Source organism: Camelus dromedarius, chromosome 11, assembly GCF_036321535.1.
Source record: "Camelus dromedarius isolate mCamDro1 chromosome 11, mCamDro1.pat, whole genome shotgun sequence".
NCBI lineage: Eukaryota > Metazoa > Chordata > Mammalia > Artiodactyla > Camelidae > Camelus > Camelus dromedarius.
This window is the reverse complement of record NC_087446.1, coordinates 55,404,818-55,422,053: the sequence shown is the minus strand read 5'-3', so window position 1 is coordinate 55,422,053 and position 17,236 is coordinate 55,404,818. Positions and strand designations below refer to the sequence as shown.

At 46.1% G+C, this 17,236-nt stretch overlaps 1 pseudogene; it reads left to right on the top strand.

Moving 5' to 3' along the window:
- The first annotated feature begins 4,905 nt into the window (after window positions 1-4,905).
- Window positions 4,906-5,497, top strand: LOC116156580 (thiol S-methyltransferase TMT1A-like; annotated as a pseudogene).
- Window positions 5,498-17,236: the final 11,739 nt, after the last annotated feature.

The following is a 17,236-nucleotide window of genomic DNA, read 5'->3' as shown; positions in this document are numbered from 1 at the left end:
CCAGAAAGGCATTCCCTGACAGCATCCCTCCCAAGTCCAGCTCCTCCTTGAGACATCAGCTCAGTTCTTGAGTAAGCTGACCCAAGGGTGGGCCTGGCCTAGCTAGTTTGCCTGGCCACATGGCCCTCCACCTCGTTTCCATATAGAAACTAGGCCAAATGGGGCATGACCCCACTTCTTGCCCCTCTCCGCCCCACTCCAATACACATCTGAAGCCCAGAGGACCCTGGTAATGGTTACCCTGGGCCTGAACTTCCCCCCACCCCCAAATCACATTCCTGTCCATTTTTTTATTTGACTCTGGAGAAGGGGACACCTGTGTGTATTTGGGACACTACATGTGAAGGTCTATACACTTGTCTGTGAACATACCTGCAGGTCCTGAACTTCACTGGGTGCACACCCAAGACATGTGTTTACATCTGTGTTTGCATGTCTGTGAACGTATTTCTATAAGCAGGAGTCTGTATTCGGAGGCAGGGGCATAAGTGTGTCTGGATACACACTTGCACACTTTTGCACGCATGTCTATGCACTTGCTTGTGTTTGCACTCACTCCTCCCTACCCCCGACCCCTGCCCTTTTGCTGTTTAAAGGTCCCCAGCTCTCATCATCTCCCCCACCTGAAGCCACCACCAAACAATTCCCAGCAGTTTCAAACTGAGCCCAAGATGGGGATAAAAGTTGTCCTGGAACCGGGACCGCTGGACCAAGACAGCTAAGCACTGGCCTCGCTTCCCAGTAGCCTCCAGCCACGAGGGCCACACCCTCTGCCCAGCCCTGTCCGCATTTCGCCCGGCTATAGGGGCAGCCTGAGGAGCTTTTGGAAAAGACAGCCAACCGGACTGTCCTCTAGCCCCACCCAGTGAGCTAGCAAGGTGTCACCTCAGACCAAGCCCTTGGGGGCACCCTGGGTGGAGGAGGGTGGGGACAGAATGCCATCCCTGGTTTTCATTTCAGTTAGACAAAGACTAACGGGCAGCAGCCCCCTCTCAGTGACCTCAGGAGAGATCCAGGCCCCCTCCCCTTCCTCTCCTTGGGCCGAGGGATGCCCAAGGAGAACTTCAGTGGTGTTGGCTCAAGAGTGTGTGTGTGTGTGTGTGTGTGTGTGTGTGTCTGTGTTTATGAGAGAGAGTGAGAGAGAGAGGAGAGAGAGAAATTTAACCTGGAATTCTCAGGTGTAGCTTAAAAAGCATACAGATTTGGCCTCAGGCTATTGCAGTCATGGGAACCAGCTCCTCCCCGCCCCTAACCCCCAAGCAGGCAAAAGAGACCAACTGTTTAACTTCCACACACCGCACACTATCATTTACACACACACTCATACACACACACACATAAACATATGTACAAGTACACACCACATCATTCCCACACATATGCACACACACAAACACACACACATGCACAATATGTCATTCAGATAGACACATACCACATCAGATAGACACATCACACATGCACCTACACACATATGTACCACAACACACACACACACTCACACACTCCAACGTCCTTACCCATCAGCGCCCATCCTCAGTTCTTTTCCCACTACTTCCCGCCCCAGCCTCTAGCCCTCCACCCGCCCCAAACCTACCCAAGTTCCACAGCTGGTCCCTGAGCTGTTCCGCCCCCACCAGCCACCGCACTGGCAACCCCCACTTTATCTGCTCTAGAGAGGCTGCTTCCCACCCAGGCCAGGAATTCCTCCAACCCGCCCCCAACCCCACTACTGCTCCCCTAGAGCCTGGCCTGAGAAATCTTTGGCAGACCACTGCTGGTAACCCTAAGTCACTGCCCCTCCCTGGGCCACAGTTTCTCCACCAGAGATAAAACCCCAGGTTCAAGGGGAGAGGGGACTGGGAGGACACTGCAAAGGAGTAAAGTCTGCAGGCTTTTCAGGCCTGGGCCGCAGCCTTGCCTCCAGCCACATTTCCCCATTCCAGACCCACCCAGTATCCGCCCCTCGCCTCTCCATCCCCTCCCTCAAGTGTTCCTGGCGGCTCCAGCCTTCCCCAGTCTCCTCCTGGCTCTCTATTACCAGGCTGGCACCAGGAACCCATTCTCAGTGCCAGGCTGCACACAGAAATACCCCCCCGGAAGGCTTCACCAGGTGCTGTCCACACCGAGAGGCCAAATTCCCAGCCCACAAGAGTGCCCCATCCAGTGGTTCATCTGAACTCAGTCTCCCACCAACCCATGCCTCTGCTGGCCTCCCAGAGACCCCCTTAGGGGATTAGGGGCAGAAGCTTGAGATGAATTCATCCCCCAAACCTTTCCCAGTTGCCCTTCCCTACCCCAGAGGCTCACTCCCATCTCTGTAGAGTTCTGTCACTCACACATACGTACGCACACACGCACATGCGCGCAAGTGACACTGCCATACACACTCACATGTCCTCCACTCCCTGCCTGGACCCAGCTATGGAAAAACAAGCAGCCCCAGGTCCTCAGGCCCCCTTGGCTTCATTAAACCTGCCCAGACATCACGGTCCTACAGCCCTTGCAGATGGAACTGTCTGATCCTCTCCTGAGAGGTCGGGGAGACATTCTTTCTGGCTCCTGGCGGCTTTCAGAACCATTACTCACTGTCCATCTCCTAAAAACACGTCCTTGGACTCCTAGAGAAAAAAAAATGTTTAAGATATGATTTGTTTTCGTTATCTTGGAATTCCAATGATTGCAATCATAACAACAGCCATTTAACATTTCCCCACGGCATGTAATACTTTAAAAACAAAGTCAAATGATGAAACACAAGGAAGCAACATATATGACAGGCCAACAGGCTACTTTCCAGAAGAAACAAATCCACAAGGAAAAGTCAATGCAAGCAGAAAAGTGAGCAACAGACATGGACACTGTCAGCCAGTGTTTACGTAGTACTGACTTTCCGTGTTCCTGGCCCTGTTCTAATCGCTCTGCAACAGTGTATGTTATTATCTCATTTGAAGAGAGGAAACTGAGGCACAATGAATTTAAGCCCATTGTCACATGCCCAGTGTGCAAAAAAGCCAAGATTCTCTTTAGAGGGCAAGTTGGTGGTAGCTATCAAAATAAATGACATTTGCCTTTACCCTCAGTAAACAAAACACATCAAATGAAGACACTTGTCCTTGACCAAATTCTTCCACTGCCAGGAACTTAGCCTACAGATGCTCTCACCAAAAGTGCACACATGCGTCTGGTCTCTGCCGCCATTATTTTATATTCACGAAAAACAGGAACAACATGAATGCCCATCCATGGGATGTGACTGAATGCATTGAGCTACATACATTCTGAGGAATGCTATCTGTTGAAAAGAATAAATTCCTTTATATACTGATTGAAATTTTACCTTTATATATTTCTTGCCCAAATAACTGTAATTTTTAAAAATCGTAAGAGCCCGATGCCATCAGCTATACCATGTCTACCCCCTCCCGTGTTGCTTGTCCTTGCGGGCCCCACAGTCACCTCCCGACCGCCTGGCCACGCCCTCACACTCACCAGGGACTCTGGCACCTGGTTCCTGGTGTTCCTCTCCACCCTGGCACCCTCACTCTGCAAGCACATGACCCACTCAGCAGCTTAGCTCGGTCGTTCCTTAGCATTCTTCTTCACTGAGAAGAATCAAAGCCCTCTGATCAAAACTCTTACCTTCTTTTCCCTGCCCACACTTACCTCCCCACCCATCCTTTTCTCTCCCTTCAGGATCTGAAAACAAATTGTCTCTCCACCTGCGCCCTGAATGCCAACCTCCTTCGCCTCTTCAGATATAGGATTCCATTCAGCAGCCACCACTTCTGAACACTGTCACCCTTTTTCTCTTGTTCTCCCTCCCCTCCCTCCGACTGCCTTCCCGTTGGTCTGTGTGCACTTTTATTGGAGCTGGAGGGCTAGAAGCCAAAGGTCAGTGGGCCGAAGTCTGAATGGGGTGAGGAAGTGGAAACCATGCATGCAAGAGACAATTTCTAATGGAGTTTGGCGGTAAGAGGAAGTGAGATGGGAAAGTAGCTTGAATGGAAAGCAAACTGCAGGAAAGGATTATTGTAGGATAAGAGACCTGAGCGTGTGGGTTGGCGGAGGAGCAAACGGGCCACAAAGAGAGATGTTAAATATGAGAGGAGAGGGGGCACTAATTAATGAGGGAGGGGGTGGGGTAGAGGAGGGGTTAAGAGTGGAGGGGCGGGGTCGTGTTCAGCCCTGGTGCAGAGGAGAAACCCCTCTACATTTGCGGCAGGAAGGAGCTACAGGTGGACAAGGGTCTAGATATTCAAAGGTGGGCAGAAGTGGCTAGTTCAGAGAAGTTTCTACAGACTTTAAGAGAATGGCTATTTCTGCTTCCAGAACAACATTCTGTGGGGCCGTCCTGACCAAATGCCCTACCTGATCATCCTGTGCACGCACTTTCTCTGGTCTCAGTCACATGACAGTGGCTCTCCCTGAAAGGTCAGCAGTCTCCGGGGACACCATGCAGCACCAGGTGAAAGGCGGGGACTCTGCCTCAAGCTGCTGACTCCCAGCTACACGGCCTCACAGCTAAACTCTATGAGACTCAGTTTCTTCTTCTGTAAAATGGGGGATTAATTGTGTCTGTCTCATGAGGCCTTTTAAGTATTGAAGAAGATGATGCAGAAAATATACTTAAATAAATGGGAGTTGTTGCTGTTGTTGATGTAACTGTGGCACCAGAACATCTGCTCATGGCGATTCCTACCTTCTCTTTGCTGATAGGCGCCAGAGGAGATTAGGACTCAAGACACCACTTCCTTTGATTTGTCCCTCATTTGATGACTCGCTACTACCGGGAGGCTACAGGGTGTTACACTACCACTCCCACCCCCCTCCCATCCCCCCACCCCCCATCTCTGTGGTTCTTCGCTTAGTTTCCTGCCGCTGCGCATTGACCATCCTCACCCGCCTTCTCTTTCCTTCCATCTGCATCCTGGCATTTCCCATGTACCTGCTGAACTTCCTGGGCATGTGGAACTGGATATGCAAAAAATGGTTCCCCTACTTCTTGGCGAGGTTCACTGTGATGTACAACAAACACATGGCGAGCAAGAAGCGGGAGCTCTTCAGCAACCTGCAGGAGTTTGCGGGCCCCTCCGGGAAGCTCTCCCTGCTGGAGCTGGGCTGCGGCACTGGGGCCAACTTCAAGTTCTACCCACCTGGATGCCGGGTGACCTGTACCGACCCCAACCCCAACTTTGAGAAGTTGTTGATCAAGAGCATTGCCCAGAACACCTGCAGTTCAAGCGCTTCGTGGTGGCTGCCGGGGAGAACACGCACCAGGTGGTGGGCTGCTCCATGGATGTGGTGGTCTGCACCCTGGTCCTGTGCTCCGTGAAGAACCAGAAGCAGATCCTCCAGGAAGTGCGCAGAGTGCAGAGGCCGGTGAGTGCAGGGGTGTGAGGTGGGAGAGACCATCTTCATTGTGTGCTAAGCTCATAGAGCACCGGCTGCTTGGATGCCTGTGGGCTTCAGGCACAGTTTGCACAGGCCTTAGACAAGCCACTTCACTCATTCTTTTATTCATTGATTTAGTCAACAAACATTTAGAGAATGTTGACTTTGTAGCAACACAGTATTTCCAGGTTGAGAAATGAGTCTCAGAGAAGGTCAAATGACTTTCACAAAGAAGGCTCACAGAAATGGTAGATATACAACTAAAATGGGGGCGCCTTAACTTCTAAGTTAAGAAGACCTGGCCAGAGATCTTCTCACCAAGCCACCTCTCTAGTGGCTTCCAGCCTGGGACTTCCTATGTCCCATCACAACTATGAGAACAGTGAAGCCCTAAGAGCATCTTTCTGCAACAATGAGTACATGTAAGCACGCAGATAGCCATCTTTACTTACAGCATATGTTCTTCATTCTTTACTGCAGGGCCTCAGGAGTTATCTACATACTATTCTCTAGCCCTTTCCTCAAGCAACAGTCATTAGTCATTTGTAGAAAATGAACAATCATGCTGGGAAAGACAGGGAGAGTCAGGGCAGAGTGGTTTTTCCAGAGACACTGCAGATGGTATCACCTTGCATCTTTGACCACTGTTAACATTTCAGAGTTTCTTCCTTCGTTGTCTTGAATTCTAAAAGCAATTAATCAATGCATCCAATTGTTTAAAAGAATTCAAAAGTTGAAGAGCACAGAGGGAAAAATGAAAGCTCTCCCTTCACTTCCTTAAATCCCATTCTCCTTGTCTGTTCCCATATATCACCATGGTAGTGGGTGTCTTTCTGGGTTTTTTTCTATTTTAAATTCATCTCTCTCCTCCCTGGTATTTGGAAGTTTTCCTATTCCTATCTCAAGTTTATGAATCGTTACTCTCAGATTTCAAGTTATATTTCAACCCACACTTCCCCATCAACATACCAAAATGATGTAGTCATGTGACACCCTCAACCTGGCCCAGACCTGTAGAGCTTTATATTTCCCCATCCTCATCCCCCATTTCCTGTCAGCCCCATCAGTCTCTCCATCCCATATCCTGGGCTTGGTTGACATAATCTGTCATTTTAACTTCAACCTGTTTCTAAGGATTCCCCCCAACCTTGTCTTCTATTTCAAAGATCTTTTCTAATTTATAACACAGTTAAAAGTCAGTCTATCATCAGCCATTTATTTGCTCTGAATTTTACCAAATTTACTGCTCTCCACTGTTTGCTATGCTCTTTGTCTTCTCTTATCTTGAGATGTTTCTGTTTTCTTTCAAATTTAATTTTTATTTGTCTGAACTACTTTCATAAAGAGGTTCCTGAGAAGTGGTTCACGGAGCTATCCTTGCATATTTGAAAATGTCTGCTTTCTACCCTCACACTTTAATGATATGTTGGCCAAGACGCCTTGATCCTGGGAGCTGTGAGCATTGTTTCATGGCCCCAGGACTTTCCAAGTTGCAAATAATAACTTCAGGCCAGCCTAATTCTCTTTCCTTTTCAGGTCATCTGTTTTTGTTGTTGATTGTTTTTATGCCTGGAGGTTTTTAGGATTTTCCTTTTTTTTTTTTTTTTTTTAATTTGGAAGTTCTAAAATTTCACCAGGATATGACTAGGTGTGTATCTAGTTTTTATTAATCTTGCTAGGCATTCAAATAATCCTTTTTCTGTTAATACTCAAGTCTTTCTTTCACTCTGAGAAGTTTTCTTTTATTGTTTCTTTCTGTTCCAGTTCTTCTCTATTTATTATTCTTTTCTCTTCTTCTGGAACAACTATTATTCAGACTTAATTTTCCTAACTTTGGCATCCTTGCTCTTATCTTTCACTCATAATTTCCATTTCTTTATACTTTTATCCTGTGTCACCAGATAGGTCCTTCCTTTGATCTTCTGGATGACTTCCTCTATCCCTCAGCAGTGTTTATTCTACTTTTTATTGCCTCCATTGAATTTTAAATTCAGGGCTTTTTCAAATTGCCAAAGCCTCTTTCTTAATCCCTGATCAAAAACATATTCCTTAGCAATATGTTTTTGAGTCCTCATAAAAGTATTTTTGTTGTTGTACGCTGCTTTTAACTTCTATCTCATTTATTCCATTGTTTCTTCAGTAGAAGGTACTTGTTCTGATTGTTCAAATCAGTGTCCTCCCTTTAGGGTGGCAGTGAACAAGCTGGTGGGCAGGACTCTCTTGTCTAAAGAATGGGGAGAGCCTCTAGATTCTTTAGCTGCTCCAGGTGTGAGCAGATTAGGACAATTTTCTCCCAGCTCAGACAAAGCTGGGTCCCCACTAGGACAGCCATTGTCAGAAGAGTTAGGGGGCTTCTTGCCAGGCATTTTGCAGAGTGGCCAGGGCTGGATCCTTTGATGTCCTGAGAGAGGGGATCTGCCTGCCCAGGTGCCTCAGGGGGTCTTGGCTCTGCTAGAAAAATGAGCATCTCCAGGCCTTTGGTTCTAGGGTTCTAAGAATTCAAGCCTTCCAATGTATCAGAATTGTAGGCTCCCAGCTGGCTTAAGTGTCAACTTTCTTGGGTCTAAATAGTGTGTTAAAAAGCCTACAATTCTCCTCCTGTATGTCTCCTCTACTAATCACACAGAACACTTCACTTCTGACACTTCTGGTCGCCAATTGTGTAAGAAGCTTTCCCCACACCAAGCAAATCTGCAACACCATCTGGGTGTCCTACAATTTAACTCAACTCTGACACTTATCTACCTAAAGATGGGGTCTGATCCCACATATAAAGGGCTCAGTCCTACAAGATTGCCCCCCTCTTCAGCCACCAATCACAAGAATCACAAGCCCAGGTTGTCACGTGTGCTTCTGACTGATGGGCTGTAAATCTGAGGTTCCCACGACCCCCTCCTCAGGTTCCACTGATTTGCTAGAGTGACTCACAGAACTCAGAGAAATGCTTACTTACATTAACCAGTTTATTGAAGAATATGATAAAGGATCCAGATGGACAGCCAGATGAAGAAATATACAGGGTGAGGTGTGAGAGGGTCCCAAGAGCAGGAGCTTCCGTCTCCGTGGAGTTGGAGGGCATCGCTCCTCCCACCAGCCCCGTGCATGGATGTGTTTAGCAGTTTGGAAGCTCCCCAAACCCCCTTGTCTTGGAATTTTACAGAGACTTCCTCACACAGGCATGATCAATTATTAACTCCATTTCCAGCCCCTCTCCCTTCTCTGGAGGATTGGGGGTGGGGCTGAAAATTCCAAGCTTCTAATCATGGCTTGCCATCCAGTTCACCCAGAGCCTCCTGAAAAGGACAAAAGATGCTCCTAAGGCTCTTATCACTTAGGAATTTACAAGGGTTTTAGGAGCCCTGTGTCAGGAACAGGGTCAAAGACCAAATGTTAAAACAACAGCTGCTCCTAAGATTCTTATCACTTAGGAAACTACAAGGGTTTGGGGAGCTCTGTGTCAGGAATGGGAGGTTGGGGGAGCAGAGATCAATATATATATTTTTTTATTATCTCACAGTTACTTGCAACTTGTTCTGCTTTCTGGCTTCCAGGGTGTTCTGCAACCATCTCCCTTGCTGTTTTGTCTAATAGAACAATCAGTTCTGCTATAACATAATATATACCTTCCTAAAAATTACTGTTCTATGTGTACATTAAATATAATTCAATAAAAAAAAACTTTTTAAATCACCATACTATTCAAAATCATGCACCAAAACCATAGAGCTTATGGAGGGAAAACAGGGTTAGGGAAACAATACTTAAAAATTTCATCAATAGCCCACTGAAAAAAAAAAAATAGAAGCCTAGTAAAAATGGCAGCACAGTTTTACACATATTAAATGGTTAAGAAATGCATAGCAACTACAATAAATAGAGCATTTTACCTGGAAAAAGATTTGACCTTTGTTTGTGGACGTGGGCGCCGGAAGGGTTGCAGCTTGTGAGGGATTATGAAGTTATTGCAAGTGTAACACGTTATTAGCAGGAGGAGGGTTCGCTGAAATTCAGCAGAAAGTGGTAACGCCTGATGTGGATGAGTGTGGGTTGTGAACTGAGGCAGCTGGCAGGTGTCTGAGGTGTGTGCGTTTTGTGTTTTTCTACGTGGCTCAGTTATCCGCATCCACCCACGTTCCTCACACACAAAAGTGCTCATAAGCAAATGTGAAATTCACATTAGGCTCAAATTATTCCGTAATGCATCAATTGTGTTGAAGTGAACTTTCATTTTCAAAATAACCAACTGACTATTTGTATCTAAACAAACAAACGTCACTATAGTTTCAGTGGGTTTCAAAGGGGAGCAGAGGTAAATGTGTGTTCAATCTGCTATATTTATTCTTTACACGGGTTACATCCTAAGTAGACAGTAGGACACTCTGAGGTAAGAGCTGGTGACCCTGTCGCCACTTCTCCACTGTCTAGCACAGCATCTGACCCTCATTGGGTGCTCACTAACGTCTGCTGAATAGAGTTGAAATGAAAGTTGTTCTGTTGGCCATTTAATGCATCAAACAGACAAAATATTTGTGTGAATTTATGAAGACAGACTAGGTTCCCATCTCCAGGAGATGCCATTAAGTTCATGGAACATACATCAACCAAATATTCTAGCTGAAATTTCTCTGGTCAGCAATTCGTCAGCCCAGCTAGACACTTCTGTTTGTTTAATTGAAGTATAGTTGATTTACAATGTTGTGGTAATTTCTGATGTACAGCACAGTGATTCAGTTATACTGATTACATATATTCTTTTTCATATTCTTTTTCATTATAGGTTATTACAAGATATTGAACATAGTTCCCTGTGCTGTACAGTAGGACCTTTTTGTTTATTTGTTTATATCATAGTTAGTATCTGCAAATCCCAAACTCCCAATGTATCCCTCCTACTTTCCCCGTTGGTACCCACAAGTTGTCCTCTGTGTCTGTGAGTCTGTTTCTGGTGGGGGTTTTTTTCTGGGGGGGCAGGGTTACAGGGAGGTAATCAGGGTTTTTTTTAACTTTTTTAAATGGAGGTACTGGGGACTGAACCCAGGACCTTGTGCACACTAAGTGCACACTCTACCGTTGAGTTTATACCCTGCCCTGCTCTGTTTCTGTTTTGTATTTTATTTTATTTCTTTAAACATTTTTTATTGAGTTATAGTCATTTTATAATGCTGTGTCAAATTTCAGTATAGAGCACAATTTTTCAGTTATACGTGAACATACATATATTCATTATCATATTTTTTTTTGCTGTGAGCTACCACAAGATCTTGTATATATTTCCCTGTGCTACACAGTACAATTTTGTTTATCTATTCTACATATGCCTGTCAGTATCTACGAATTTTGAACTCCCAGTCTATCCCTTCCCACCCCCTACTCCCCACCCCCTCGGCAACCACAAGTTTGTATTCTATGTCTATGAGTCTGTTTCTGTGTTTCTGTTTTGTAAATAAGTTCATTGGTATCATTTTTTAGATTCCACATGTAAGTGATATTGTATGATGTTTGTCTTTCTGTGTCTGACTTACTTCACTTAATATGATAATATCTAAGTCCATCCATGGTCATGTTTCAGCTAGACACTTCTTGTTGGAAACCTGTCAAGAGAGACCAGAATGCTCTTGTAGAGGCTGCATTCTCTCAGCCGGCATCACAGCTCCCACAGGCCCACTGACCTGGGAGCTATCTCTTCCTCATACCTCTTGTACCCAGGACTTTAAAAAAAAAAAAAAAAAAAGCATGTAGGCACCGCAAGGGCCTCTGCATCTCAGAGGCTCAAGATCTTCCCTTTGTCTGTCAGTCTCCAATAGGGAGAAAACAGTCACACAGTTATCTGGACAGAGATAATTCAGTGTAAAGAATTAACTCAATGACACAACATTGTAAACTGAGTATCAATTAAAAAAAATATATATATATATAAAGCATTACTTTGGTATAGAGTTGTTAACTGAGTGTCTGAAAGTGTAAAAAAAGACCCCTGAGATATCACAGGACTGGCACTGGGGGAACTAGCCACTATAACTAGGGCTGAGGGGACAAAGGGAAGAGGTCAGAACTGTTAAAATTCAGAAACATGGAGGAGGGGCCCCTGAAAAGCAGAACTCTGGGGAGGAGGCGCTGCTTGGCTGGTGCTGGTACCTCTGGTGGGAGGACACAATGAAGCTGATTGATTCTTCAAGTGTTGGGAAAACTGCCAGCTGGATTTGGCTGCTGCTACAGGAAGGCACTGCTGCTGCCAGGGTGAAGACGCCTTGCTGGGGCATTGCAGGCGGACAGGAAACCCGCAGAAAGCAAACATCTTGCAGTCTCCCTCTGGCGTCCCCTATTGGCAGATCCAAGTGCCTACTCCACGTTGGCTCGAAGACACACTAACTTAACTCTCACTCTCATCAACTGGGAATCCCATCTACTGCACACCACATTTTTCCTGAGCTGACTAAACCAACCCATCGTTTTGGCATTTGCCCCCACATCACCCCTCAGTCTTTCAGTGAGGGCCTTACCAGCACAGCCCCTAAAACAGTCGGTTTAGTCAAAGGTTGAATTCACTGAGATGTCTTGCTGTTGGCTTTCTGATCGAGTTGTGCAATAAAAATATCTTGGTGTCTTCCATTCCTGCCATCATTCTGGTAAACAGCAGGTACTCCTTAATTGTTTCTTTTGTAAAACCAAACTTCTATTTAAATATATGCTAATTAAATCAAGATAAGGGGGATCGCCTGCTAAATTATCAGCAATTTTTTTAATGATGATATATCAATGTCATTTTAGCGTGATATTCAAATTAGGACAACCCTTTAGAAAACAATTAGTGAAAAACCATGTCCATGAAGATGTTCATTAAAGCATTTTGTGTGTGTGTGTGTTTATAGTGAGCAGCCTACATACTCTACAATGAAGGAGTAGCTGAGTAAATTATGAAAGAGTCTCTCATTAGTAGCGTGCCTGCATTTAAAATCAGAGTTATGGAACTAGTGTACTACGGAAAAAATGCTTATCTTCAGGGAGGGTGGATAACAAACCAGAGTTTGGAGTCAGAGATACCTGGGTTCTAGTCCTAGCTCAATCACTCAATAGAAGTGTAACTTTCAATAGTCTCCCTGAGCCTCAGGGTCTTTATCTCTAATATCAGGAAAACACCTACTTTGCAAGATACATTAAGGATTAAATAAGAAAGAGAAAACAACCTATAGAGCCTGGCACATACTAGGTATTTCCTAAGTAGTAAATGTTTTTATTGCTGCCTTAAGTAAACATGCAGATGGAAAAGTGTAGCAACATTACAACTCTAATTATATTTAAAAGAAAACAAGTTCACTCTGTGGGGGGGCAAACTGAAAGGAAATACACTAAAATATTAAATAATGAGATTGTATTTGACTGGTAAAATTATGGGTGACTTTTCTCTTTCTCTGTTTTGCAAATATTAATCATGTAGTTGGGACCATTTAAAACGGCAACACAAAAATCGTTTTTTTATTGAAGTATAGTCAGTTTACAATGTTTTGTCAATTTCTGGTGTACAGCACAGTGCTTCAGTCATACATGAATATACATGTATTCGTTTTCATGTTCTTTTCCACCATAAGCTACTACAAGATATCGAATATAGTTCCCTGTGCTATACAGTATAAACTTGTTTATCCAAAAATCATTATTAAGGACAAGTTTTGAGAAAAACCTCCCAAAGATCAGGGAAAGTAATGATTCACTGGTAAAAAGTTAAAAGTCAAAAATGTTGCCTTTCTACCTTCCTGCCTGCCTGTATAATTCAGACCCAATGATATTAGATGGGGCCGAAGAAAGCAGGTATCCATGCCAGAGTGCAGCTGGGGCCAGGGCAGGGGGGACTAGTCCTTACACAGAAGTGGGCATCTGTCCTGGGGGCAGTGGCTTCACCAGGAGGTGACGGAAGGGAGAAAACTAGAATGAACCATGTGGCATTGGAATTGATATTGAAGGTGTAAGTGAGGAGTCATGGCCTTCAAAATACAGATAAAGTACGTAGATCTAAGTTGTGCATTTGTGTGCATATATATATACCCTACCTCTCTCCACTGATGTCATAGATTCAATGAAGTATTATGTTTACTCAATAAATATATCATATATTTCCATTGTCTCATTATTCTCATGTCACCTACCACCTGAATAGTTTTGCAATCAGTGATCTAGAATGTTAAAGCTTGAAGGTAACATTCTGTTCCTGGCTTAAGAGTTGGAAAATCACTGACAACATTTCCAAAGCTATGAACATACCTAGTGCCCAGATCTTGGTTTCTAAATATCATTCTCCACTAAAAGAAACTAAGTTTCCTTGGAGAAATAACTGATTCTAGGGCTGGGACAGATAAACCACAAGATAAGACAGGGCTATCTTGTTCCAGAAAATTAAGAAGTGCTTAAAGAATATGTCAAAAGACACCGAAGCCAGCTTGCAGGGGTTCCTACTGGCCGAAGAGGAGGCAATCTGAGCCTCAAAATAAGTAAAGAATAAAATAGGGATCCCTGAGTCTATACTAATGTAAATAAACGTGGAGAAGAGAAAGGGTGTGGGTTTTTTCCATATGAAAGATGCCAACTAATAAATGTGGAAGTAATTGTGGATTTGGCAACCATAATATTAATAATTAAGCCAAGAGACATCAGCGATGCTAGGCTAGTGGGAGGAAGTTTGACGAGGATCAGGATATTTACATTGTCCCAGAGCATCTCTTCTTAAAGTGCATTTTAATTACAAAGAGGAAAAAAGTAATTTTCAGTGGAGAAACCTGGCAGACACTCTCTTAATCAAGTCATCAAAGTTAACGTCACCAGTAATGGGACACACTGAAATCATGCACAGTCTGATAGGATACAGGAAGAAGACACAGCATCATTTGTGTGTGGGATTCCCGCCCAAAATGCATCACCTGAATCTAAGCATGAGGACACATCAGACAAACCCAAACTGGGGGTCATCCTATAAAATAACTGACTTATCATTCTCAAAAACGTCAAGGTCATGAAAATCAAGACTGAGGAACTGCTCCAGATTAAAGGAGACCAAGAAGATTCAGCAACCACGTGCAATAACACGATCCTGAACAGGATCTTTCCCTGTAAAGGACATTACTGAGACAACTGGTAAGATCTGAACGGGGTCTGAGGAGGTATCAATACTAACCTCCTGGTTTTGATGGCTATAATATGGTGAGACAGAGAGAGAGAGAGAGAGAATGTCCTTGTTTGCAGGAAATACACATTGAAGTATTGGGGGGTAGGGAGACGTCAGGTAAGCAACTTACTCTCGAGTGGTTCAGAAAAAAAAGTTCTTCCTACTATTCTTGCCTCTTTTCCACAAGTTAGAAATGATTCAAAAGAAAAGTTCAAAAAGTTTGTTTCAGCTGTGGCAAAAAGCTCTGACTCTTTATCTCACTGAAAACAAAGGCTGCAGCCTGTTCAGTCAGCCAAACCTGTTTGTCCTGACAGTCGAGGGCAGACTTCCAGGCGTGGGCTGGGCAAACAGCTCTCTGTCTGGGGGCCCAGACCGGAGGCTGGGCCCGGGAGGCCCGGGTTACGCTAGGAGCCTCAGCACTGAACACACAGGAAGAGCTCCGAAGCTTACGGCCTCTGGGATTTGGGGTAGGAGGAGAGAAGCAAACCAGGATTCCTTCTACACCCGACTAGGACCAAGCCACCTCGCATCAGCTCCCAAAGGCTCAGAGAAGGAGGAGCTTGGGGAGAAGAGGGAGAAGGGCGAGAAGGAGAGGGAAGAGAGGGTGGCCTTGGGCTTCTGGTATTGCCACATTGTTGGTACCATAAATATGTATTTAATCCACAAAAAGTCACCAAACTCTGTTGTCCTTGGACCTTTGTGTCCTGTGTTGTGTCCCCAGCAGCAGTGGGCAGGGCCCCACTGATGCAGTAGCTGGTGAAACCAGGAGAGGGCTGCCTTGTTAGCAGGTGTTCCAGTGGCCAGTCACTGAGGGTTTGTGGGGGTTTCTTCCCCCCTACTCAGCAAAGCGGCTGCTTCATTGTTTGCATATTTTAATAGGTTTGATCTTATCCCTGAGATAGTTTTACAGATTTCGAGAATGGAAAAGAAATGTTTGTCAATGCCTGTCTCCTCTGTGCGACTGTGAGCTGCCACAAGATGAGGGCAAAGTAAGGCTGTGCAATGGCAACCTCAGATGGCACTGTTTTATCCTCTCTTCCCCAGTCCCCAGTGAGGGCTGGGCCACAGCCAGGGTTCAGTGAATGCTTTGTTTCTGTGTGTGTGTACGTGTGAGTGCATGTGACTTAATGAACTTTTTTTTGCAGGCCTGGGTGGCAGAGGTAAGTCCCATCACCACACAGTTTCCCTCCATTTTTCCACCTGCAAAGGCTCTCTGAGGCATCTCAGCCCAAAACTCATGCGGTATGTGAATGTCGAGAGTGGTGTGTTTACTGAAGAGATGGATTCGCCATAGTTATTTGCCCTAAGAAACCAGTAAGTTCCCAGCTCCAGAGAAGCAATGACTCCTAAAGATGAGAAGCGGGACACTGGGGATCCGCACAGTGTGGCTAAAATGTTGAGTGTTGCAATAGACGCTCATCCCCACCTAAGCCCACCCAGCACATGGGTGCTCTCCATTGTGCTGAACGGTCACAGTTTGCAGAGACAGGGAAGGACAAGCCCCCTGCCCAGAGTCAGAGATGTGGGAGAGAGAGCTCAAGGCAGGAATTTTCTTATCTCAGATGTTCACCAAAGCCTAGAAAAAACTCATCTGGGTTTTCATTGGAGACCGCTGAAATCTAGAGGAAGAAGAGAAGTTCTTGGGGAACCAAGACAGGGCTCCGGACCTGGCAAACTGGATTCAGGAGCTCTGATAGAGGCGAGGCAGGCCCCAGGCTGGGCCCAGCCCCAGGGCCAGAGTCCCCGCCCCCAGCAGCAGCAGCAGCTGCGACAGCGAAGCCTGCTAAGGCTTGGCTGGGTCCTTTTCAGGCTGTTCTATCTGAGAAGCATCTGCATATCACAGAGTCCATGTCAACAACACCTTCAGCCCAGAGACCTGGGGTGCTCAGTTCAGCCCCCGGGCCCTGCCTTCCCAGCTTCTGAGATCCAGTTACTGGCCATGGGCACCACATCGTGTAAGGCAGCTGCCAGGCGCGTGCCTGCTCCTGCCTGGGTCCAGCATCTGACCCCAGTGTGACCTCCCTCCTCCCAGACTTGGGCTTGACTCATGCTTCCAGAATGGGAACCTGAGGATTCCTGCTGCCTCGTGATAGCTGATTCACAGCTGGTCCAGGGGTGGCTGTGAAAGGGGCTCAGGGGGGCTGTCGGCCATCAGAGAGGAGACACCTACCACTTCCTGAGCACCAGCCATGAGCACCAGGTACACCGCCACATTTCACTGGTGTGATGACTCTGTGGGATCATTCTTAGAAAGGGGGAAAGTGAGGTCCAGAAAGGATCATGCACTAAGCCAGCCCCCCACTTTCCCCTGGGGGACTCCCTGGGGGACTCCCTGGGCCCAGCCAGCACCACCCCGGGGACCCAGCATTTGTTCATTCCTCCAGCCAGTATTTACTGAGGGCTTCCTGCCCTCTGCTTCATGGCCATTCAGTCCTTGAGGGCAGCCTGTGGGAGGCCCACTCAGCCCTGCTGGAGGAGCCAGCTTGGCTGGAAAAGGGGTTCCTGGACCTCAGGACCACTAAGGCACCCCACAGGTGCCCCACTCCCTGCTGGCTTAATGCCTCGGCAGCCCGAGTCGGGGGCCTTCTGATGGGGACTGGTACATCAGTTGGGCAGTGCGCCCCTGCCCCCGGCAGGTGCTTCAGAGCAGGAAATGTGCTTGCTGTCCCCAGGCCTCAGTCTGCAGCG